We start from the raw sequence: 23,371 nt of genomic DNA, 5'->3' as shown, positions 1-23,371 counted from the left end.
CGCACCACCCGCAGCGAGGAAGAAAACGGGGGCCGGCCCGCGGCCCCCCAAGGGCAAAGCCTACAGCACCCGGTATTCCAGGCGGTCTCCCATCCAAGTACTAACCGGGCCCGACCCTGCTTAGCTTCCGAGATCAGACGAGATCGGGCGTTCTCAGGGTGGTATGGCCTAGGCAGCCCTGTCCCGCCAAGAGCCCTCTCGGGGGACCAGAACCACGCTCCACCCCCACGCTACAGCCCCAAACGACCCAAGCCACAGCGGCGGCACGCATCTACGAACACACACTGCCCCCACAACACGACTGACCCCCAGCACCACCCGCTTCACGTCCCCACGCACCCCTGCCCCCCAAAGAGGCCCCTCGGCTCACCGGCACCACGCTCCACCCCACGCTACGGCCCCACGCAGGGGGGCAGCAGGCAACGCCCACCCCACACCTGCCCCACCACGACGACCCCCAGCATCACCTCTACACATCCCACGCACACCTGCCCGCCCGCCCACCGCAACTCCTCTCGCCTAAGCACAGCCACGCTCCCACCCCACACCGCAGCCCCACCCACCCACAGAGCAGAGCGCCAGACAATCGCAAAGCACACCTGCCCCACCACCACGACCCCCGCCCTCCCCCGCACACACCTGCCCCTCCGCAACACCCCACCCCGCACCACCGCAGCGAGAAAACGGGGGCCGGCCCGCGGGCCCCCGCCAAGGGCAAAAGCCTACAGCACCCGGTATTCCCAGGCGGTTCTCCCATCCAAGTACTAACCGGGCCCGACCCTGCTTAGCTTCCGAGATCAGACGAGATCGGGCGTTTCTCAGGGTGGTATGGCCGTAGGCAGCCCTGTCCCCGCCAAGAGCCCTCTCGGGGGACCAGAACCACGCTCCCACCCCCACGCTACAGCCCCAACGACCCACGCACAGCGGCGGCACGCATCTACGACACACACCTGCCCCAACACGATGACCCCCACACCACCCGCTCACGTCCCCACGCACCCCTTGCCCCCGCAGAGAGGCCCCTCGGCTCACCGGCACCACGCTCCACCCCACGCAGGGGGGCAGCAGGCACCACCCACCCACACCTGCCCCACCACGACGACCCCCAGCACCACCACCCGCCTCACGTCCCCACGCACCCCTGCCCCCCAAAGAGGCCCCTCGGCTCACCGGCACCACGCTCCACCCCACGCTACGGCCCCACGCAGGGGGGCAGCAGGCAACGCCCACCCACACCTGCCCCCCCACGAACGAGCCCCCAGCATCACCTCTACACATCCCCACGCACACCTGGCCCGCCCCGCCCCACCGCAACTCCTCTCGCCTAAGCACAGCCACGCTCCCACCCACACCCGCAAGCCCCCACCCACCCACAGAGCAGAGCGCCAGACAATCGCAAAGCACACCTGCCCCACCACCACGACCCCCGCCCTCCCCCGCACACACCTGCCCCTCCGCAACACCCCACCCGCACCACCGCAGCGAGAAAACGGGGGCCGGCCCGCGGCCCCCGCCAAGGGCAAAAGCCTACAGCACCCGGTATTCCCAGGCGGTCTCCCATCCAAGTACTAACCGGGCCCGACCCTGCTTAGCTTCCGAGATCAGACGAGATCGGGCGTTCTCAGGGTGGTATGGCCGTAGGCAGCCCCTGTCCCCGCCAAGAGCCCTCTCGGGGGACCAGAACCACGCTCCCACCCCACGCTACAGCCCCAACGACCCACGCACAGCGGCGGCACGCATCTACGACACACACCTGCCCCCAACACGATGACCCCCACACCACCCGCCTCACGTCCCCACGCACCCCTGCCCCCCCAGAGAGGCCCCTCGGCTCACCGGCACCACGCTCCACCCCACGCAGGGGGGCAGCAGGCACCACCCACCCACACCTGCCCCCACCACGACGACCCCCAGCACCACCCGCTCACGTCCCCACGCACCCCTGCCCCGCAGAGAGGCCCCTCGGCTCACCGGCACCACGCTCCACCCCACGCAGGGGGGCAGCAGGCACCACCCACCCACACCTGCCCCACCACGACGACCCCCAGCACCACCCGCTCACATCCCCACGCACCCCTGCCCCCCAAAGAGGCCCCTCGGCTCACCGGCACCACGCTCCACCCCACGCTACGGCCCCACGCAGGGGGGCAGCAGGCAACGCCCACCCACACCTGCCCCACCACGACGACCCCCCAGCATCACCTCTACACATCCCCACGCACACCTGCCCGCCCGCCCCACCGCAACTCCTCTCGCCTAAGCACAGCCACGCTCCCACCCCACACCGCAGCCCCACCCACCCACAGAGCAGAGCGCCAGACAATCGCAAAGCACACCTGCCCCACCACCACGACCCCCCGCCCTCCCCCGCACACACCTGCCCCTCCGCAACACCCCACCCGCACCACCGCAGCGAGAGAAAACGGGGGCCGGCCCGCGGCCCCCGCCAAGGGCAAAAGCCTACAGCACCCGGTATTCCCAGGCGGTCTCCCATCCAAGTACTAACCGGGCCCGACCCTGCTTAGCTTCCGAGATCAGACGAGATCGGGCGTTCTCAGGGTGGTATGGCCGTAGGCAGCCCTGTCCCCGCCAAGAGCCCTCTCGGGGGACCAGAACCACGCTCCCACCCCAGCTAAAGCCCCCAACGACCACGCACAGCGGCGGCACGCATACGACACACACCTGCCCCAACACACGATGACCCCCACACACCCCCCACACCACCCCGCTCACGTCCCCACGCACCCTGCCCCGCAGAGAGGCCCCTCGGCTCACCGGCACCACGCTCCACCCCACGCAGGGGGGCAGCAGGCACCACCCACCCACACCTGCCCCACCACGACGACCCCAGCACCACCCGCTCACGTCCCCACGCAACCCTGCCCCCCAGAAGGGCCCCTCGGCTCACCGGCACCACGCTCCACCCCACGCTACGGCCCCACGCAGGGGGGCAGCAGGCAACGCCCACCCCACACCTGCCCCACCACGACGAGCCCCAGCATCACACTCTACACATCCCCACGCACACCTGCCCGCCGCCCCCACCGCAACTCCTTCGCCAAGCACAGCCACGCTCCCAACCCACACCGCAGCCCCACCCACCCACAGAGCAGAGCGCCAGACAATCGCAAAGCACACCTGCCCCACCACCACGACCCCCCGCCCTCCCCCGCACACACCTGCCCCTCCGCAACACCCCACCCGCACCACCGCAGCGAGAAAACGGGGGCCGGCCCGCGGCCCCCGCCAAGGGCAAAAGCCTACAGCACCCGGTATTCCCAGGCGGTCTCCCATCCAAGTACTAACCGGGCCCGACCCTGCTTAGCTTCCGAGATCAGACGAGATCGGGCGTTCTCAGGGTGGTATGGCCGTAGGCAGCCTTGTCCCGCCAAGAGCCCTCTCGGGGGACCAGAACCACGCTCCCACCCCACGCTACAGCCCAACGACCAACGCACAGCGGCGGCACGCATCTACGACACACACCTGCCCCAACACGATGACCCCCACCACCACCCGCTCACGTCCCCACGCACCCCTGCCCCGCAGAGAGGCCCCTCGGCTCACCGGCACCACGCTCCACCCCACGCAGGGGGGCAGCAGGCACCACCCACCCAACACCCTGCCCCACCACGACGACCCCCAGCACCACCCGCTCACGTCCCCACGCACCCCTGCCCCGCAGAGAGGCCCCTCGGCTCACCGGCACCACGCTCCACCCCACGCAGGGGGGCAGCAGGCACCACCCACCCACACCTGCCCCACCACGACGACCCCCCAGCACCACCCGCTCACGTCCCCACGCACCCCTGCCCCCCAAAGAGGCCCCTCGGCTCACCGGCACCACGCTCCACCCCACGCTACGGCCCCACGCAGGGGGGCAGCAGGCAACGCCCACCCACACCTGCCCCACCACGACGACCCCCAGCATCACCTCTACACATCCCCACGCACACCTGCCCGCCCGCCCCACCGCAACTCCTCTCTCGCCTAAGCACAGCCACGCTCCCACCCCACACCGCAGCCCCACCCACCCACAGAGCAGAGCGCCAGACAATCGCAAAGCACACCTGCCCCACCACCACGACCCCCGCCCTCCCCCGCACACACCTGCCCCTCCGCAACACCCCACCCGCACCACCGCAGCGAGAAAACGGGGGCCGGCCCGCGGCCCCCGCCAAGGGCAAAAGCCTACAGCACCCGGTATTCCCAGGCGGTCTCCCATCCAAGTACTAACCGGGCCCGACCCTGCTTAGCTTCCGAGATCAGACGAGATCGGGCGTTCTCAGGGTGGTATGGCCGTAGGCAGCCCTGTCCCCGCCAAGAGCCCTCTCGGGGGACCAGAACCACGCTCCCACCCCACGCTACAGCCCCAACGACCCACGCACAGCGGCGGCACGCATCTACGACACACACCTGCCCCCAACACGATGACCCCCACACCACCCGCTCACGTCCCCACGCACCCCTGCCCCGCAGAGAGGCCCCTCGGCTCACCGGCACCACGCTCCACCCCACGCAGGGGGGCAGCAGGCACCACCCACCCACACCTGCCCCACCACGACGACCCCCAGCACCACCCGCTCACGTCCCCAACGCACCCCTGCCCCGCAGAGAGGCCCCTCGGCTCACCGGCACCACGCTCCACCCCACGCTACGGCCCCACGCAGGGGGGCAGCAGGCAACGCCCACCCACACCTGCCCCACCACGACGACCCCCAGCATCACCTCTACACATCCCCACGCACACCTGCCCGCCCGCCCCACCGCAACTCCTCTCGCCTAAGCACAGCCACGCTCCCACCCCACACCGCAGCCCCACCCACCCACAGAGCAGAGCGCCAGACAATCGCAAAGCACACCTGCCCCACCACCACGACCCCCGCCCTCCCCCGCACACACCTGCCCCTCCGCAACACCCCACCCGCACCACCGCAGCGAGGAAAACGGGGGCCGGCCCGCGGCCCCCGCCAAGGGCAAAAGCCTACAGCACCCGGTATTCCCAGGCGGTCTCCCATCCAAGTACTAACCGGGCCCGACCCTGCTTAGCTTCCGAGATCAGACGAGATCGGGCGTTCTCAGGGTGGTATGGCCGTAGGCAGCCCTGTCCCCGCCAAGAGCCCTCTCGGGGGACCAGAACCACGCTCCCACCCCACGCTACAGCCCCAACGACCCACGCACAGCGGCGGCACGCATCTACGACACACCACCTGCCCCAACACGATGACCCCCACACCACCCCGCTCACGTCCCCACGCACCCCTGCCCCGCAGAGAGGCCCCTCGGCTCACCGGCACCACGCTCCACCCCACGCAGGGGGGCAGCAGGCACCACCCACCCACACCTGCCCCCCACCACGACGACCCCCAGCACCACCCGCTCACGTCCCCACGCACCCCTGCCCCGCAGAGAGGCCCCTCGGCTCACCGGCAACCACGCTCCACCCCACGCAGGGGGGCAGCAGGCACCACCCACCCACACCTGCCCCACCACGACGACCCCCAGCACCACCCGCTCACGTCCCCACGCACCCCTGCCCCCCAAAGAGGCCCCTCGGCTCACCGGCACCACGCTCCACCCCACGCTACGGCCCCACGCAGGGGGGCAGCAGGCAACGCCCACCCACACCTGCCCCACCACGACGAGCCCCAGCATCACCTCTACACATCCCCACGCACACCTGCCCGCCCGCCCCACCGCAACTCCTCTCGCCTAAGCACAGCCACGCTCCCACCCCACACCGCAGCCCCACCCACCCACAGAGCAGAGCGCCAGACAATCGCAAAGCACACCTGCCCCACCACCACGACCCCCGCCCTCCCCCGCACACACCTGCCCCTCCGCAACACCCCACCCGCACCACCGCAGCGAGAAAACGGGGGCCGGCCCGCGGCCCCCGCCAAGGGCAAAAGCCTACAGCACCCGGTATTCCCAGGCGGTCTCCCATCCAAGTACTAACCGGGCCCGACCCTGCTTAGCTTCCGAGATCAGACGAGATCGGGCGTTCTCAGGGTGGTATGGCCGTAGGCAGCCCTGTCCCCGCCAAGAGCCCTCTCGGGGGACCAGAACCACGCTCCCACCCCACGCTACAGCCCCAACGACCCACGCACAGCGGCGGCACGCATCTACGACACACACCTGCCCCAACACGACGACCCCCACACCACCCGCTCACGTCCCCACGCACCCCTGCCCCGCAGAGAGGCCCCTCGGCTCACCGGCACCACGCTCCACCCCACGCAGGGGGGCAGCAGGCACCACCCACCCACACCTGCCCCACCACGACGACCCCCAGCACCACCCGCTCACGTCCCCACGCACCCCTGCCCCCCAGAAGAGGCCCCTCGGCTCACCGGCACCACGCTCCACCCCACGCTACGGCCCCACGCAGGGGGCAGCAGGCAACGCCCACCCACACCTGCCCCACCACGACGACCCCCAGCATCACCTCTACACATCCCCACGCACACCTGCCCGCCCGCCCCACCGCAACTCCTCTCGCCTAAGCACAGCCACGCTCCCACCCCACACCGCAGCCCCACCCACCCACAGAGCAGAGCGCCAGACAATCGCAAAGCACACCTGCCCCACCACCACGACCCCCGCCCTCCCCCGCACACACCTGCCCCTCCGCAACACCCCACCCGCACCACCGCAGCGAGAAAACGGGGGCCGGCCCCGCGGCCCCCGCCAAGGGCAAAAGCCTACACCACCCGGTATTCCCAGGCGGTCTCCCATCCAAGTTTACTAACCGGGCCCGACCCTGCTTAGCTTCCGAGATCAGACGAGAATCGGGCGTTCTCAGGGGTGGTATGGCCGTAGGCAGCCCTGTCCCCGCCAAGAGCCCTCTCGGGGGACCAGAACCACGCTCCCACCCCACGCTACAGCCCCCAACGACCACGCACAGCGGCGGCAACGCATCTACGACACACACCTGCCCCAACACGATGAACCCCCACACCACCCGCTCACGTCCCCACGCACCCCTGCCCCGCAGAGAGAGAGGCCCCTCGGCTCACCGGCACCACGCTTCCACCCCACGCAGGGGGGCAGCAGGCAACCACCCACCACACCTGCCCCACCACGACGACCCCCAGCACCACCCGCTCACGTCCCCACGCACCCCTGCCCCGCAGAGAGGGCCCCTCGGCTCACCGGCACCACGCTCCACCCCCACGCAGGGGGGCAGCAGGCACCACCCACCCACACCTGCCCCACCACGACGACCCCCAGCACCACCCGCTCACGTCCCCACGCACCCCTGCCCCCCAAAGAGGCCCCTCGGCTCACCGGCACCACGCTCCACCCCACGCTACAGCCCCACGCAGGGGGGCAGCGGGCAACGCCCCACCCACACCTGCCCCACCACGACGACCCCCAGCATCACCTCTACACATCCCCACGCACACCTGCCCGCCCCGCCCCACCGCAACTCCTCTCGCCTAAGCACAGCCACGCTTCCCACCCCACACCGCAGCCCCACCCACCCACAGAGCAGAGCGCCAGACAATCGCAAAGCACACCTGCCCCACCACCACGACCCCCCCCCCTCCCCCCGCACACACCTGCCCCTCCGCAACACCCCACCCGCACCACCGCAGCGAGAGAAAACGGGGGCCGGCCCGCGGCCCCCGCCAAGGGCAAAAGCCTACAGCACCCGGTATTCCCAGGCGGTCTCCCATCCAAGTACTAACCGGGCCCGACCCTGCTTAGCTTCCGAGATCAGACGAGATCGGGCGTTCTCAGGGTGGTATGGCCGTAGGCAGCCCTTGTCCCCGCCAAGAGCCCTCTCGGGGGACCAGAAACCACGCTCCCACCCCACAGCTACAGCCCCAACGACCCACGCACAGCGGCGGCACGCATCTACGACACACACCTGCCCCAACACGATGACCCCCACACCACCCGCTCACGTCCCCACGCACCCCTGCCCCCGCAGAAGAGGCCCCTCGGCTCACCGGCACCACGCTCCACCCCACGCAGGGGGGCAGCAGGCACCACCCACCCACACCTGCCCCACCACGACGACCCCCAGCACCACCCGCTCACGTCCCCACGCACCCCTGCCCCCCAAAGAGGCCCCTCGGCTCACCGGCACCACGCTCCACCCCACGCTACGGCCCCACGCAGGGGGGCAGCAGGCAACGCCACCCACACCTGCCCCACCACGACGACCCCCAGCATCACCTCTACACATCCCCACGCACACCTGCCCGCCCGCCCCCACCGCAACTCCTCTCGCCTAAGCACAGCCACGCTCCCACCCCACACCGCAGCCCCCACCCACCCACAGAGCAGAGCGCCAGACAATCGCAAAGCACACCTGCCCCACCACCCCGACCCCCGCCCTCCCCCGCACACACCTGCCCCTCCGCAACACCCACCCACACCACCGCAGCGAGAAAACGGGGGCCGGCCCGCGGCCCCCGCCAAGGGCAAAAGCCTACAGCACCCGGTATTCCCAGGCGGTCTCCCATCCAAGTACTAACCGGGCCCGACCCTGCTTAGCTTCCGAGATCAGACGAGATCGGGCGTTCTCAGGGTGGTATGGCCGTAGGCAGCCCTGTCCCCGCCAAGAGCCCTCTCGGGGGACCAGAACCACGCTCCCACCCCACGCTACAGCCCCCAACGACCCACGCACAGCGGCGGCACGCATCTACGACACACACCTGCCCCAACACGATGACCCCCCCCAGCACCACCCGCTCACGTCCCCACGCACCCCTGCCCCGCAGAGAGGCCCCTCGGCTCACCGGCACCACGCTCCACCCCACGCAGGGGGGCAGCAGGCACCACCCACCCACACCTGCCCCACCACGACGACCCCCAGCACCACCCGCTCACGTCCCCACGCACCCCTGCCCCCCAAAGAGGCCCCTCTGCTCACCGGCACCACGCTCCACCCCCACGCTACGGCCCCACGCAGGGGGGCAGCAGGCAACGCCCACCCACACCTGCCCCACCACGACGACCCCCAGCATCACCTCTACACATCCCCACGCACACCTGCCCGCCCGCCCCCACGCAACTCCTCTCGCCTAAGCACAGCCACGCTCCCACCCCACACCGCAGCCCCACCCCACCCACAGAGCAGAGCGCCAGACAATCGCAAAGCACACCTGCCCCACCACCACGACCCCCGCCCTCCCCCGCACACACCTGCCCCTCCGCAACACCCCCACCCCGCCCCACCGCAGCGAGAAAACGGGGGCCGGCCCGCGGCCCCCGCCAAGGGCAAAACCCTACAGCACCCGGTATTCCCAGGCGGTCTCCCATCCAAGTACTAACCGGGCCCGACCCTGCTTAGCTTCCGAGATCAGACGAGATCGGGCGTTCTCAGGGTGGTATGGCCGTAGGCAGCCCTGTCCCCGCCAAGAGCCCTCTCGGGGGACCAGAACCACGCTCCCACCCCACGCTACAGCCCCCAACGACCCACGCACAGCGGCGGCACGCATCTACGACACACACCTGCCCCAACACGATGACCCCCCACACCACCCGCTCACGTCCCCACGCACCCCTGCCCCGCAGAGAGGCCCCTCGGCTCACCGGCACCACGCTCCACCCCACGCAGGGGGGCAGCAGGCACCACCCACCCACACCTGCCCCACCACGACGACCCCCAGCACCCACCCGCTCACGTCCCCACGCACCCCTGCCCCGCAGAGAGGCCCCCTCGGCTCACCGGCACCACGCTCCACCCCACGCTACGGCCCCACGCAGGGGGGCAGCAGGCAACGCCCACCCACACCTGCCCCACCACGACGACCCCCAGCATCACCTCTACACATCCCCACGCACACCTGCCCGCCCGCCCCACCGCAACTCCTCTCGCCTGAGCACAGCCACGCTCCCACCCCCACACCGCAGCCCCCACCCACCCACAGAGCAGAGCGCCAGACAATCGCAAAGCACACCTGCCCCACCACCACGACCCCCGCCCTCCCCCGCACACACCTGCCCCTCCGCAACACCCCACCCGCACCACCGCAGCGAGAAAACGGGGGCCGGCCCGCGGCCCCCGCCAAGGGCAAAAGCCTACAGCACCCGGTATTCCCAGGCGGTCTCCCCATCCAAGTACTAACCGGGCCCGACCCTGCTTCGCTTCCGAGATCAGACGAGATCGGGCGTTCTCAGGGTGGTATGGCCGTAGGCAGCCCTGTCCCCGCCAAGAGCCCTCTCGGGGGACCAGAACCACGCTCCCACCCCACGCTACAGCCCCAACGACCCACGCACAGCGGCGGCACGCATCTACGGACACACACCTGCCCCAACCACGAGACCCCAACACCACCCGCTCACGTCCCCACGCACACCTGCCCGCAGAGAGGCCCCTCGGCTCACCGGCACCACGCTCCACCCCACGAGGGGGCAGCAGGCACCACCCACCCACACCTGCCCCCCACGACGACCCCCAGCACCACCGCTCATCCACGCACCCTGCCCAGAAGAGACGGCCCTCGGCTCACCGGCACACGACTAACGCTACGGCCCCCCACGCAGGGGGGCAGCAGGCAACGCCCACCCACACCTGCCCACCAGACGACCCCCAGCATCACCTCTACACATCCCCCACGCACACCTGCCCGCCCGCCCCCCCGCAACTCCTCTCGCCTAAGCACAGCCACGCTCCCACCCCACACCGCAGCCCCACCCAACCACAGAGCAGAGCGCCAGACAATCGCACAAGCACACCAGCCCCCACCACCACGACCCCCGCCCTCCCCCCCGACACACACCTGCCCTCCGCAACACCCACCCGCACCACCGCAGCGAGAAAACGGGGGCCGGCCCGCGGCCCCCGCCAAGGGCAAAAGCCTACAGCACCCGGTATTCCCAGGCGGTCTCCCATCCAAGTACTAACCGGGCCCGACCCTGCTTAGCTTTCCGAGAATCGAGAACGAGATCGGGCGTTCCTCAGGGTGGTATGGCCGTAGGCAGCCCTGTCCCCGCCAAGAGCCCTTCGGGGACCAGAACCACGCTCCCACCCCACGCTACAGCCCCACCGACCCACGCACAGCGGCGGCACGCATCTACGACCCACACCTGCCCCAACACGATGACCCCCACACCACCCGCTCACGTCCCCACGCACCCCCTGCCCCGCAGAGAGGCCCCTCGGCTCACCGCACCACGCTCCCCCCACGCAGGGGGGCAGCAGGCACCAACCCACCACACCTGCCCCACCACGACGACCCCAGCACCACCCGCTCACGTCCCCACGCACCCCTGCCCCCGCAGAGAGGCCCCTCGGCTCACCGGCACCACGCTCCACCCCACGCAGGGGGGGCAGCAGGCACCACCCACCCACACCTGCCCCACCACGACGACCCCCAGCACCACCCGCTCACGTCCCCACGCACCCCTGCCCCCCAAGAGGCCCCTCGGCTCACCGGCACCACGCTCCACCCCCACGCTACGGCCCCCACGCAGGGGGGCAGCAGGCAACGCCCACCCACACCTGCCCCACCACGACGACCCCCAGCATCACCTCTACACATCCCCACGCACACCTGCCCGCCCGCCCCACCGCAACTCCTCTCGCCTAAGCACAGCCACGCTCCCACCCCCACACCGCAGCCCCACCCACCCACAGAGCAGAGCGCCAGACAATCGCAAAAGCACACCTGCCCCACCACCACGACCCCCGCCCTCCCCCGCACACACCTGCCCCTCCGCAACACCCCACCCGCACCACCGCAGCGAGAAAACGGGGGCCGGCCCGCGGCCCCCGCCAAGGGCAAAAGCCTACAGCACCCGGTATTCCCAGGCGGTCTCCCATCCAAGTACTAACCGGGCCCGACCCTGCTTAGCTTCCGAGATCAGACGAGATCGGGCGTTCTCAGGGTGGTATGGCCGTAGGCAGCCCTGTCCCCGCCAAGAGCCCTCTCGGGGGACCAGAACCACGCTCCCACCCCACGCTACAGCCCCAACGACCCACGCACAGCGGCGGCACGCATCTACGACACACACCTGCCCCCAACACGATGACCCCCACACCACCCGCTCACGTCCCCACGCACCCCTGCCCCGCAGAGAGGCCCCTCGGCTCACCGGCACCACGCTCCACCCCACGCAGGGGGGCAGCAGGCACCACCCACCCCACACCTGCCCCACCACGACGACCCCCAGCACCACCCGCTCACGTCCCCACGCACCCCTGCCCCGCAGAGAGGCCCCTCGGCTCACCGGCACCACGCTCCACCCCACGCTACGGCCCCACGCAGGGGGCAGCAGGCAACGCCCACCCACACCTGCCCCACCACGACGACCCCCAGCATCACCTCTACACATCCCCACGCACACCTGCCCGCCCCGCCCCACCGCAACTCCTCTCGCCCAAGCACAGCCACGCTCCCCACCCCACACCCGCAGCCCCACCCACCCACAGAGCAGAGCGCCAGACAATCGCAAAGCACACCTGCCCCACCACCACGACCCCCCGCCCTCCCCCGCACCACACCTGCCCCTCCGCAACACCCCACCCGCACCACCGCCAGCGAGGGAAACGGGGGCCGGCCCGCGGCCCCCGCCAAGGGCAAAAGCCTACAGCACCCGGTATTCCCAGGCGGTCTCCCATCCAAGTACTAACCGGGCCCGACCCTGCTTAGCTTCCGAGATCAGACGAGATCGGGGCGTTCTCAGGGTGGTATGGCCGTAGGCAGCCCTTGTCCCCGCCAAGAGCCCTCTCGGGGGACCAGAACCCACGCTCCCACCCCACGCTACAGCCCCCAACGACCCACGCACAGCGGCGGCACGCATCTACGACACACACATGCCCCAACACGATGACCCCCACACCACCCGCTCACGTCCCCACGCACCCCTGCCCCGCCAGAGAGGCCCCCTCGGCTCACCGGCACCACGCTCCACCCACGCAGGGGGCAGCAGGCAACCACCCACCCACACCTGCCCCACCACGACGACCCCCAGCACCACCCGCTCACGTCCCCACGCACCCCTGCCCCGCAGAGAGGCCCCTCGGCTCACCGGCACCACGCTCCACCCCACGCAGGGGGGCAGCAGGCACCACCCACCCACACCTGCCCCACCACGACGACCCCCAGCACCACCCGCTCACGTCCCCACGCACCCCTGCCCCCCAAAGAGGCCCCTCGGCTCACCGGCACCACGCTCCACCCCACGCTACGGCCCCACGCAGGGGGGCAGCAGGCAACGCCCACCCACACCTGCCCCACCACGACGACCCCAGCATCACCTCTACACATCCCCACGCACACCTGCCCGCCCGCCCCACCGCAACTCCTCTCGCCTAAGCACAGCCACGCTCCCACCCCACACCGCAGCCCCACCCACCCACAGAGCAGAGCGCCAGACAATCGCAAAGCACACCTGCCCCACCACCACGACCCCCGCCCTCCCCCCGCACACACCTGCCCCTCCGCAACACCCCACCCGCACCACCGCAGCGAGAAAACGGGGGCCGGCCCGCGGCCCCCGCCAAGGGCAAAAGCCTACAGCACCCGGTATTCCCAGGCGGTCTCCCATCCAAGTACTAACCGGGCCCGACCCTGCTTAGCTTCCGAGATCAGACGAGATCGGGCGTTCTCAGGGTGGTATGGCCGTAGGCAGCCCTGTCCCCGCCAAGAGCCCTCTCGGGGGACCAGAACCACGCTCCCACCCCACGCTACAGCCCCAACGACCCACGCACAGCGGCGGCACGCATCTACGACACACACCTGCCCCAACACGACGACCCCCACACCACCCGCTCACGTCCCCACGCACCCCTGCCCCGCAGAGAGGCCCCTCGGCTCACCGGCACCACGCTCCACCCCACGCAGGGGGGCAGCAGGCACCACCCACCCACACCTGCCCCACCACGACGACCCCCAGCACCACCCGCTCACGTCCCCACGCACCCCTGCCCCGCAGAGAGGCCCCTCGGCTCACCGGCACCACGCTCCACCCCACGCTACGGCCCCACGCAGGGGGGCAGCAGGCAACGCCCACCCACACCTGCCCCACCACGACGACCCCCAGCATCACCTCTACACATCCCCACGCACACCTGCCCGCCCCGCCCCACCGCAACTCCTCTCGCCTGAGCACAGCCACGCTCCCCCCCCCACACCGCAGCCCCACCCACCCACAGAGCAGAGCGCCAGACAATCGCAAAGCACACCTGCCCCACCACCACGACCCCCCGCCCTCCCCCGCACACACCTGCCCCTCCGCAACACCCCACCCGCACCACCGCAGCGAGAAAACGGGGGCCGGCCCGCGGCCCCCCGCCAAGGGCAAAAGCCTACAGCACCCGGTATTCCCAGGCGGTCTCCCATCCAAGTACTAACCGGGCCCGACCCTGCTTAGCTTCCGAGATCAGACGAGATCGGGCGTTCTCAGGGTGGTATGGCCGTAGGCAGCCCTGTCCCCGCCAAGAGCCCTCTCGGGGGACCAGAACCACGCTCCCACCCCACGCTACAGCCCCACCGACCCACGCACAGCGGCGGCACGCATCTACGACACACACCTGCCCCAACACGATGACCCCCACACCACCCGCTCACGTCCCCACGCACCCCTGCCCCGCAGAGAGGCCCCTCGGCTCACCGGCACCACGCTCCACCCCACGCAGGGGGGCAGCAGGCACCACCCACCCACACCTGCCCCACCACGACGACCCCCAGCACCACCCGCTCACGTCCCCACGCACCCCTGCCCCGCAGAGAGGCCCCTCGGCTCACCGGCACCACGCTCCACCCCACGCTACGGCCCCACGCAGGGGGGCAGCAGGCAACGCCCACCCACACCTGCCCCACCACGACGACCCCCAGCATCACCTCTACACATCCCCACGCACACCTGCCCGCCCGCCCCACCGCAACTCCTCTCGCCTGAGCACAGCCACGCTCCCACCCCACACCGCAGCCCCACCCACCCACAGAGCAGAGCGCCAGACAATCGCAAAGCACACCTGCCCCACCACCAACGACCACCGCTCCCTCCCCGCACACACCTGCCCCCTCCGCAACACCCCCACCCGCACCACCGCAGCGAGAAACGGGGGCCGGCCCGCGGCCCCCGCCAAGGGCAAAAGCCTACAGCACCCGGTATTCCCAGGCGGTCTCCCATCCAAGTACTAACCGGGCCCGAACCCTGCTTAGCTTCCGAGATCAGACGAGATCGGGCGTTCTCAGGGTGGTATGGCCGTAGGCAGCCCTGTCCCCCGCCAAGAGCCCTCTCGGGGGACCAGAACCACGCTCCCACCCACGCTCCAGCCCAACGACCCACGCACAGCGGCGGCACGCATCTTACGGACACACACCTGCCCAACACGATGACCCCCACACCACCGCTCACGTCCCCACGCACCCCTGCCCCGCAGAGAGGCCCCTCGCTCACCGGCACCACGCTCCACCCCCGCAGGGGGGCAGCATTCCCACATCCCCACGCACCCCTAGCCCACGCAGAGAGGCACCTCGGACTCAACCGGCAACCACGCTCCCACCACCACGCAGGGGGCAGCAAGGCACCACCACCCACACCCTGCCCCACCACGACGACCCCCAGACACACCCGCTCACGTCCCCCACGCACCCCTGCCCCCCCAAAGAGGCCCCTCGGCTCACCGGCACCACGCTCCACCCCACGCAGGGGGGCAGCAGGCACCACCCACCCACACCTGCCCCCACCACGACGACCCCCAGCACCACCCGCTCACGTCCCCACGCACCCCTGCCCCCCAAAGAGGCCCCTCGGCCTCACCGGCACCACGCTCCCCCCCACGCCACGGGCCCCACGCAGGGGGGCAGCAGGCAACGCCCACCCACCCCTGCCCCCCCACGACGACCCCCAGCATCACCTCTAACCACATCCCCACGCACCACCTGCCCGCCCGCCCCACCGCAACTCCTCTCGCCTAAGCACAGCCACGCTCCCCCCCCACACCGCAGCCCCCCCCCCCCACAGAAGCAGAGCGCCAGACAATCGCAAAGCACACCTGCCCCACCACCACGACCCCCGCCCTCCCCCGCACACACCTGCCCCTCCGCAACACCCCCACCCGCACCACCGCAGCGAGAAAACGGGGGCCGGCCCGCGGCCCCCTGCCAAGGGCAAAAGCCTACAGCACCCGGTATTCCCAGGCGGTCTCCCATCCAAGTACTAACCGGGCCCGACCCTGCTTAGCTTCCGAGATCAGACGAGATCGGGCGTTCTCAGGGTGGTATGGCCGTAGGCAGCCCTGTCCCCGCCAAGAGCCCTCTCGGGGACCAGAACCACGCTCCCACCCCACGCTACAGCCCCAACGACCCACGCACAGCGGCGGCACGCATCTACGACACACACCTGCCCCAACACGATGACCCCCCACACCACCCGCTCACGTCCCCACGCACCCCTGCCCCGCAGAGAGGCCCCTCGGCTCACCGGCACCACGCTCCACCCCACGCAGGGGGGCAGCAGGCACCACCCACCCACACCTGCCCCCACCACGACGACCCCCAGCACCACCCGCTCACATCCCCACGCACCCCTGCCCCCGCAGAGAGGCCCCTCGGCTCACCGGCACCACGCTCCACCCCACGCTACGGCCCCACGCAGGGGGGCAGCAGGCAACGCCCACCCACACCTGCCCCACCACGACGCCCCCCCAGCATCACCTCTACACATCCCCACGCACACCTGCCCGCCCGCCCCACCGCAACTCCTCTCGCCTAAGCACAGCCACGCTCCCACCCCACACCGCAGCCCCACCCACCCACAGAGCAGAGCGCCAGACAATCGCAAAGCACACCTGCCCCCACCACCACGACCCCCGCCCTCCCCCGCACACACCTGCCCCTCCGCAACACCCCACCCGCACCACCGCAGCGAGAAAACGGGGGCCGGCCCGCGGCCCCCGCCAAGGGCAAAAGCCTACAGCACCCGGTATTCCCAGGCGGTCTCCCATCCAAGTACTAACCGGGCCCGACCCTGCTTAGCTTCCGAGATCAGACGAGATCGGGCGTTCTCAGGGTGGTATGGCCGTAGGCAGCCCTGTCCCCGCCAAGAGCCCTCTCGGGGGACCAGAACCACGCTCCCACCCCACGCTACAGCCCCAACGACCCACGCACAGCGGCGGCACGCATCTACGACCACACACCTGCCCCACCACGATGACCCCCCACACCACCCGCTCACGTCCCCACGCACCCCTGCCCCGCAGAGAGGCCCCTCGGCCTCACCGGCACCACGCTCCACCCCCACGCAGGGGGGCAGGCAGGCACCACCCCACCCACACCTGCCCCACCACGACGACCCCCAGCACCACCCGCTCACGTCCCCACGCAACCCCTGCCCCGCAGAGAGGCCCCTCGGCTCACCGGCACCACGCTCCACCCCACGCTACGGCCCCACGCAGGGGGGCAGCAGGCAACGCCCACCCACACCTGCCCCACCACGACGACCCCCAGCACCACCCGCTCACGTCCCCACGCACCCCTGCCCCCCAAAGAGGCCCCTCGGCTCACCGGCACCACGCTCCACCCCACGCAGGGGGGCAGCAGGCACCACCCACCCCACACCTGCCCCACCACGACGACCCCCAGCACCACCGCTCACGTCCCCCACGCACCCCTGCCCCCAAGAGAGGCCCCTCGGCTCACCGGCACCACGCTCCACCCCACGCTACGGCCCCACGCAGGGGGGCAGCAGGCAACGCCCACCCACACCTGCCCCACCACGACGACCCCCAGCATCACCTCTACACATCCCCACGCACACCTGCCCGCCCCGCCCCACCGCAACTCCTCTCGCCTAAGCACAGCCACGCTCCCACCCCACACCGCAGCCCCACCCACCCACAGAGCAGAGCGCCAGACAATCGCAAAGCACACCTGCCCCACCACCACGACCCCCCGCCCTCCCCCGCACACACCTGCCCCTCCGCAACACCCCACCCGCACCACCGCAGCGAGAAAACGGGGGCCGGCCCGCGGCCCCTGCCAAGGGCAAAAGCCTACAGCACCCGGTATTCCCAGGCGGTCTCCCATCCAAGTACTAACCGGGCCCGACCCTGCTTAGCTTCCGAGATCAGACGAGATCGGGCGTTCTCAGGGTGGTATGGCCGTAGGCAGCCCTGTCCCCGCCAAGAGCCCTCTCGGGGGACCAGAACCACGCTCCCACCCCACGCTACAGCCCCAACGACCCACGCACAGCGGCGGCATGCATCTACGACACACACCTGCCCCAACACGATGACCCCCCACACCACCCGCTCACGTCCCCACGCACCCCTGCCCCGCAGAGAGGCCCCTCGGCTCACCGGCACCACGCTCCACCCCACGCAGGGGGGCAGCAGGCACCACCCACCCACACCTGCCCCACCACGACGACCCCCAGCACCACCCCGCTCACATCCCCACGCACCCCTGCCCCGCAGAGAGGCCCCTCGGCTCACCGGCACCACGCTCCACCCCCACGCTACGGCCCCACGCAGGGGGGCAGCAGGCAACGCCCACCCACACCTGCCCCACCACGACGACCCCCCAGCATCACCTCTACACATCCCCACGCACACCTGCCCGCCCGCCCCACCGCAACTCCTCTCGCCTAAGCACAGCCACGCTCCCACCCCACACCGCAGCCCCACCCACCCACAGAGCAGAGCGCCAGACAATCGCAAAGCACACCTGCCCCACCACCACGACCCCCGCCCTCCCCCGCACACACCTGCCCCTCCGCAACACCCCACCCGCACCACCGCAGCGAGAAAACGGGGGCCGGCCCGCGGCCCCCGCCAAGGGCAAAACCCTACAGCACCCGGTATTCCCAGGCGGTCTCCCATCCAAGTACTAACCGGGCCCGACCCTGCTTAGCTTCCGAGATCAGACGAGATCGGGCGTTCTCAGGGTGGTATGGCCATAGGCAGCCCTGTCTCCGCCAAGAGCCCTCTCGGGGGACCAGAACCACGCTCCCACCCCACGCTACAGCCCCAACGACCCACGCACAGCGGCGGCACGCATCTACGACACACACCTGCCCCAACACGATGACCCCCACACCACCCGCTCACGTCCCCACGCACCCCTGCCCCGCAGAGAGGCCCCTCGGCTCACCGGCACCACGCTCCACCCCACGCAGGGGGGCAGCAGGCACCACCACCCACCCACACCTGCCCCACCACGACGACCCCCAGCACCACCCGCTCACGTCCCCACGCACCCCTGCCCCGCAGAGAGGCCCCTCGGCTCACCGGCACCACGCTCCACCCCCACGCTACGGCCCCACGCAGGGGGGCAGCAGGCAACGCCCACCCACACCTGCCCCACCACGACGACCCCCAGCATCACCTCTACACATCCCCACGCACACCTGCCCGCCCGCCCCACCGCAACTCCTCTCGCCTAAGCACAGCCACGCTCCCACCCCACACCGCAGCCCCACCCACCCACAGAGCAGAGCGCCAGACAATCGCAAAGCACACCTGCCCCACCACCACGACCCCCGCCCTCCCCCGCACACACCTGCCCCTCCGCAACACCCCACCCGCACCACCGCAGCGAGAAAACGGGGCCGGCCCGCGGCCCCCGCCAAGGGCAAAAGCCTACAGCACCCAGGTATTCCCAGGCGGTCTCCCATCCAAGTACTAACCGGGCCCGACCCTGCTTAGCTTCCGAGATCAGACGAGATCGGGCGTTCTCAGGGTGGTATGGCCGTAGGCAGCCCTGTCCCCGCCAAGAGCCCTCTCGGGGGACCAGAACCACGCTCCCACCCCACGCTACAGCCCCAACGACCCACCGCACAGCGGCGGCACGCATCTACGACACACACCTGCCCCAACACGATGACCCCCCACACCACCCGCTCACGTCCCCACGCACCCCTGCCCCGCAGAGAGGCCCCTCGGCTCACCGGCACCACGCTCCACCCCACGCAGGGGGGCAGCAGGCACCACCCACCCACACCTGCCCCACCACGACGACCCCCAGCACCACCCGCTCACATCCCCACGCACCCCTGCCCCGCAGAGAGGCCCCTCGGCTCACCGGCACCACGCTCCACCCCACGCTACGGCCCCACGCAGGGGGGCAGCAGGCAACGCCCACCCACACCTGCCCCACCACGACGAGCCCCCAGCATCACCTCTACACATCCCCACGCACACCTGCCCGCCCGCCCCACCGCAACTCCTCTCGCCTAAGCACAGCCACGCTCCCACCCCACACCGCAGCCCCCACCCACCCACAGAGCAGAGCGCCAGACAATCGCAAAGCACACCTGCCCCACCACCACGACCCCCGCCCTCCCCCGCACACACCTGCCCCTCCGCAACACCCCACCCGCACCACCGCAGCGAGAAAACGGGGGCCGGCCCGCGGCCCCCGCCAAGGGCAAAAGCCTACAGCACCCGGTATTCCCAGGCGGTCTCCCATCCAAGTACTAACCGGGCCCGACCCTGCTTAGCTTCCGAGATCAGACGAGATCGGGCGTTCTCAGGGTGGTATGGCCGTAGGCAGCCCTGTCCCCGCCAAGAGCCCTCTCGGGGGACCAGAACCACGCTCCCACCCCACGCTACAGCCCCACCGACCCACGCACAGCGGCGGCACGCATCTACGACACACACCTGCCCCAACACGATGACCCCCACACCACCCGCTCACGTCCCCACGCACCCCTGCCCCGCAGAGAGGCCCCTCGGCTCACCGGCACCACGCTCCACCCCACGCAGGGGGGCAGCAGGCACCACCCACCCACACCTGCCCCACCACGACGACCCCCAGCACCACCCGCTCACGTCCCCACGCACCCCTGCCCCGCAGAGAGGCCCCTCGGCTCACCGGCACCACGCTCCACCCCACGCAGGGGGGCAGCAGGCACCACCCACCCACACCTGCCCCACCACGACGACCCCCCAGCACCACCCGCTCACGTCCCCACGCACCCCTGCCCCCCAAAGAGGCCCCTCGGCTCACCGGCACCACGCTCCACCCCACGCTACGGCCCCACGCAGGGGGGCAGCAGGCAACGCCCACCCACAGCTGCCCCACCACGACGACCCCCAGCATCACCTCTACACATCCCCACGCACACCTGCCCGCCCGCCCCACACCGCAACTCCTCTCGCCTAAGCACAGCCACGCTCCCACCCCACACCGCAGCCCCCACCCACCCACAGAGCAGAGCGCCAGACAATCGCAAAGCACACCTGCCCCACCACCACGACCCCCGCCCTCCCCCGCACACACCTGCCCCTCCGCAACACCCCACCCGCACCACCGCAGCGAGAAAACGGGGGCCGGCCCGCGGCCCCCGCCAAGGGCAAAAGCCTACAGCACCCGGTATTCCCAGGCGGTCTCCCATCCAAGTACTAACCGGGCCCGACCCTGCTTAGCTTCCGAGATCAGACGAGATCGGGCGTTCTCAGGGTGGTATGGCCGTAGGCAGCCCTGTCCCCGCCAAGAGCCCTCTCGGGGGACCAGAACCACGCTCCCACCCCACGCTACAGCCCCACCGACCCACGCACAGCGGCGGCACGCATCTACGACACACACCTGCTTCATCATAATGATCCAGAGCATCACCTGCACATATGCCCACAGATATATGTGAGAAATTGAAAGAGTTAATGTCTTACAGACAGGTCATCTGGTGAAGTTGTGTTTATCAAGGAACCTGCAGTAGAATGGCCAGCAGGTGAGGAACAATCCAGTAGCAACAGAATGCCAGGGGCTAGCCCGGGGTACACAGTTCCCTGTTCTGATTGGCTGTGTGTGCAGCTCACCATATATGGGCAAAGTTCAAAGAAAGGTCATGCCTGAAGGGCAGGGGAAGTTATTCGCCTAAGGACCACCATGACCTCTGACCTGTTTTCAGAAGGTTCTGGAAGTACAAAGTGGGCGTGGCACCTAATTAGCCAAATGAGTTCGATATTCTGCCCGATGGAGTGGCAAGGAGAGGATTAAAGGGCACAAACTAAAGCCCCATGTGCACAAGTCTACTGGGATTAGATTCCTGGGCTGGCTGTAGCAGTATTGGCGCCAGGGTTGGTGACATCTTTTTTTTCCTCTTATTTTTTTCATAATTATTTTTTTTTTATGCTTTTAAGACACAGAAGTGTTTGTTGACCAAGTCTGGAATTAGGGATGGATTAAGCCATGCCTGGGTTTCTCTCTGAGAAGTTTGGAATGGAAGGGGGTCTCTCGTCACTCAGTGGGACGGATCTCCTTATTGTCTTATATACTGTTAGCACGTTACACGGTTTTCTGACGTTATTTCATGCCAGTTCTTGTTGTGAGAAACCCCGCCACCTACTGTTATAGTTTCGACGTTTAGCTTGTTTCTGCCGTAAATAAGAGGTTTAATTGATCGCTTGGTGTCGTTTCACCTTATAAGCTTGAAGGAATTCCAACTCACAGTGATCTGGTCTGTCCATCTCCGGTTGTGACAACCTGTTCCTCTGCAACAACAAAACAGGGGTCGGCCCACGGCCCCCGCCAACGGCAAAAGCCTACAGCACCCGGTATTCCCAGGCGGTCTCCTATCCAAGTACTAACAGAGCCCAACCCTGCTTAGCTTCCGAGATCAGACGAGATCTCAGGGTGGTATGGCTGTAGGCAGCCCTGTCCCCACCAAGAGCCCTCTCAGGTGACCAGAACCATGCTCCCACCCTACACTACACAGTTTGCAATGCAGGTACTCAGATTTGTACCTTGTGTTATACTGCAGCAGTGTACTGCTATGGTTGTACCCAGTTGTCAGACATACTCATGACCATCCTCAAAACAGGTCCCTACACTTGCCCTCCTGGTTCTTGTGGCATCTGTGTCTGTACCAATTCCACTTTGCAGATGATTGTTTCTTTCCTCATTTCATTTACCAGCCATCTCCTACCCCTCAAATTTATTTCCAGCAGATGGCAACCTGGCTGTGCTGTTGCTGATTTCACTGTGGTTCTACTCCGGTCTCTGCACGCCCTGCAAGCCAGAGAAGCACCTTTGTGCTCATGAGTCTCCAGCGTGGCCAGTGTCCTGGCAGCAGCTCCCAGCTCTCCTCACCATTCCCCTTGAGTGGAAGAAGTTGCTCTCCACCATGGATGTGGCACTGTCTGATGGCAAAGCAGTGTGGGCACAGCACATGCCATCCCTTCCACTCGGCAGCTGTGTTTTCAGGCAGTTTTGGTGTGATACACCTGCAGTGGCCTTCCCGCGCCACACGTGGTGGTGACCCTGCAGCCATCCCATGCCATGCCCAAGCAGGAGGTAGCAGGCAGGGTTCCTGCAAACGGCCTCAGCAGTAATTTTCTGAGGAGGTTTGGTGAGAATGACCTTGCCCAGGAGTATCCGCTGTAGGTTGCCACGTCGTGGTAGGGTCAGAATGCTGCTTAGCACCCGCCGGGAGGTGCGAAACAGCCACGTAACAGCCGCTGGGA

The 23,371-nt window shown here is 69.1% G+C and overlaps 23 non-coding genes and 4 pseudogenes across 23 annotated transcripts; all 27 read right to left on the bottom strand.

The window, feature by feature from the left end:
- Window positions 1-57: 57 nt before the first annotated feature.
- On the bottom strand, window positions 58-174 carry LOC115347863 (annotated as a pseudogene).
- Window positions 175-719: 545 nt separating this feature from the next.
- Window positions 720-840, bottom strand: LOC115347858. The gene has a single exon (XR_003925668.1). It is a non-coding gene; the product is annotated as a 5S ribosomal RNA (ribosomal RNA).
- A 684-nt stretch (window positions 841-1,524) lies between these two features.
- Window positions 1,525-1,643, bottom strand: LOC115347844. Its single transcript, XR_003925654.1, has one exon. It is a non-coding gene; the product is annotated as a 5S ribosomal RNA (ribosomal RNA).
- Window positions 1,644-2,457: 814 nt separating this feature from the next.
- On the bottom strand, window positions 2,458-2,576 carry LOC115347843. Its single transcript, XR_003925653.1, has one exon. It is a non-coding gene; the product is annotated as a 5S ribosomal RNA (ribosomal RNA).
- A 681-nt stretch (window positions 2,577-3,257) lies between these two features.
- LOC115347841 lies at window positions 3,258-3,376 on the bottom strand. Its single transcript, XR_003925651.1, has one exon. It is a non-coding gene; the product is annotated as a 5S ribosomal RNA (ribosomal RNA).
- An 809-nt stretch (window positions 3,377-4,185) lies between these two features.
- On the bottom strand, window positions 4,186-4,304 carry LOC115347840. The gene has a single exon (XR_003925650.1). It is a non-coding gene; the product is annotated as a 5S ribosomal RNA (ribosomal RNA).
- A 674-nt stretch (window positions 4,305-4,978) lies between these two features.
- LOC115347839 lies at window positions 4,979-5,097 on the bottom strand. Its single transcript, XR_003925649.1, has one exon. It is a non-coding gene; the product is annotated as a 5S ribosomal RNA (ribosomal RNA).
- Window positions 5,098-5,907: 810 nt separating this feature from the next.
- On the bottom strand, window positions 5,908-6,026 carry LOC115347838. Its single transcript, XR_003925648.1, has one exon. It is a non-coding gene; the product is annotated as a 5S ribosomal RNA (ribosomal RNA).
- A 672-nt stretch (window positions 6,027-6,698) lies between these two features.
- On the bottom strand, window positions 6,699-6,821 carry LOC115347867 (annotated as a pseudogene).
- Window positions 6,822-7,642: 821 nt separating this feature from the next.
- On the bottom strand, window positions 7,643-7,761 carry LOC115347837. The gene has a single exon (XR_003925647.1). It is a non-coding gene; the product is annotated as a 5S ribosomal RNA (ribosomal RNA).
- A 676-nt stretch (window positions 7,762-8,437) lies between these two features.
- Window positions 8,438-8,556, bottom strand: LOC115347836. Its single transcript, XR_003925646.1, has one exon. It is a non-coding gene; the product is annotated as a 5S ribosomal RNA (ribosomal RNA).
- A 680-nt stretch (window positions 8,557-9,236) lies between these two features.
- LOC115347849 lies at window positions 9,237-9,355 on the bottom strand. Its single transcript, XR_003925659.1, has one exon. It is a non-coding gene; the product is annotated as a 5S ribosomal RNA (ribosomal RNA).
- A 677-nt stretch (window positions 9,356-10,032) lies between these two features.
- On the bottom strand, window positions 10,033-10,152 carry LOC115347856. The gene has a single exon (XR_003925666.1). It is a non-coding gene; the product is annotated as a 5S ribosomal RNA (ribosomal RNA).
- Window positions 10,153-10,812: 660 nt separating this feature from the next.
- On the bottom strand, window positions 10,813-10,936 carry LOC115347865 (annotated as a pseudogene).
- Window positions 10,937-11,742: 806 nt separating this feature from the next.
- Window positions 11,743-11,861, bottom strand: LOC115347835. The gene has a single exon (XR_003925645.1). It is a non-coding gene; the product is annotated as a 5S ribosomal RNA (ribosomal RNA).
- Window positions 11,862-12,540: 679 nt separating this feature from the next.
- On the bottom strand, window positions 12,541-12,660 carry LOC115347850. Its single transcript, XR_003925660.1, has one exon. It is a non-coding gene; the product is annotated as a 5S ribosomal RNA (ribosomal RNA).
- An 809-nt stretch (window positions 12,661-13,469) lies between these two features.
- On the bottom strand, window positions 13,470-13,588 carry LOC115347834. The gene has a single exon (XR_003925644.1). It is a non-coding gene; the product is annotated as a 5S ribosomal RNA (ribosomal RNA).
- A 675-nt stretch (window positions 13,589-14,263) lies between these two features.
- Window positions 14,264-14,382, bottom strand: LOC115347827. The gene has a single exon (XR_003925637.1). It is a non-coding gene; the product is annotated as a 5S ribosomal RNA (ribosomal RNA).
- Window positions 14,383-15,056: 674 nt separating this feature from the next.
- LOC115347854 lies at window positions 15,057-15,176 on the bottom strand. The gene has a single exon (XR_003925664.1). It is a non-coding gene; the product is annotated as a 5S ribosomal RNA (ribosomal RNA).
- A 905-nt stretch (window positions 15,177-16,081) lies between these two features.
- Window positions 16,082-16,200, bottom strand: LOC115347815. Its single transcript, XR_003925626.1, has one exon. It is a non-coding gene; the product is annotated as a 5S ribosomal RNA (ribosomal RNA).
- A 675-nt stretch (window positions 16,201-16,875) lies between these two features.
- On the bottom strand, window positions 16,876-16,994 carry LOC115347872. Its single transcript, XR_003925673.1, has one exon. It is a non-coding gene; the product is annotated as a 5S ribosomal RNA (ribosomal RNA).
- Window positions 16,995-17,956: 962 nt separating this feature from the next.
- On the bottom strand, window positions 17,957-18,075 carry LOC115347864. The gene has a single exon (XR_003925672.1). It is a non-coding gene; the product is annotated as a 5S ribosomal RNA (ribosomal RNA).
- A 675-nt stretch (window positions 18,076-18,750) lies between these two features.
- On the bottom strand, window positions 18,751-18,869 carry LOC115347855. The gene has a single exon (XR_003925665.1). It is a non-coding gene; the product is annotated as a 5S ribosomal RNA (ribosomal RNA).
- A 674-nt stretch (window positions 18,870-19,543) lies between these two features.
- On the bottom strand, window positions 19,544-19,663 carry LOC115347847. Its single transcript, XR_003925657.1, has one exon. It is a non-coding gene; the product is annotated as a 5S ribosomal RNA (ribosomal RNA).
- A 675-nt stretch (window positions 19,664-20,338) lies between these two features.
- Window positions 20,339-20,457, bottom strand: LOC115347853. The gene has a single exon (XR_003925663.1). It is a non-coding gene; the product is annotated as a 5S ribosomal RNA (ribosomal RNA).
- An 809-nt stretch (window positions 20,458-21,266) lies between these two features.
- Window positions 21,267-21,385, bottom strand: LOC115347842. The gene has a single exon (XR_003925652.1). It is a non-coding gene; the product is annotated as a 5S ribosomal RNA (ribosomal RNA).
- A 1,062-nt stretch (window positions 21,386-22,447) lies between these two features.
- Window positions 22,448-22,558, bottom strand: LOC115347870 (annotated as a pseudogene).
- Window positions 22,559-23,371: the final 813 nt, after the last annotated feature.

Source organism: Aquila chrysaetos, chromosome 10, assembly GCF_900496995.4.
Source record: "Aquila chrysaetos chrysaetos chromosome 10, bAquChr1.4, whole genome shotgun sequence".
NCBI lineage: Eukaryota > Metazoa > Chordata > Aves > Accipitriformes > Accipitridae > Aquila > Aquila chrysaetos.
The sequence above is the reverse complement of the archived record's forward strand: the minus strand, read 5'-3'. Positions and strand labels throughout refer to the sequence as shown.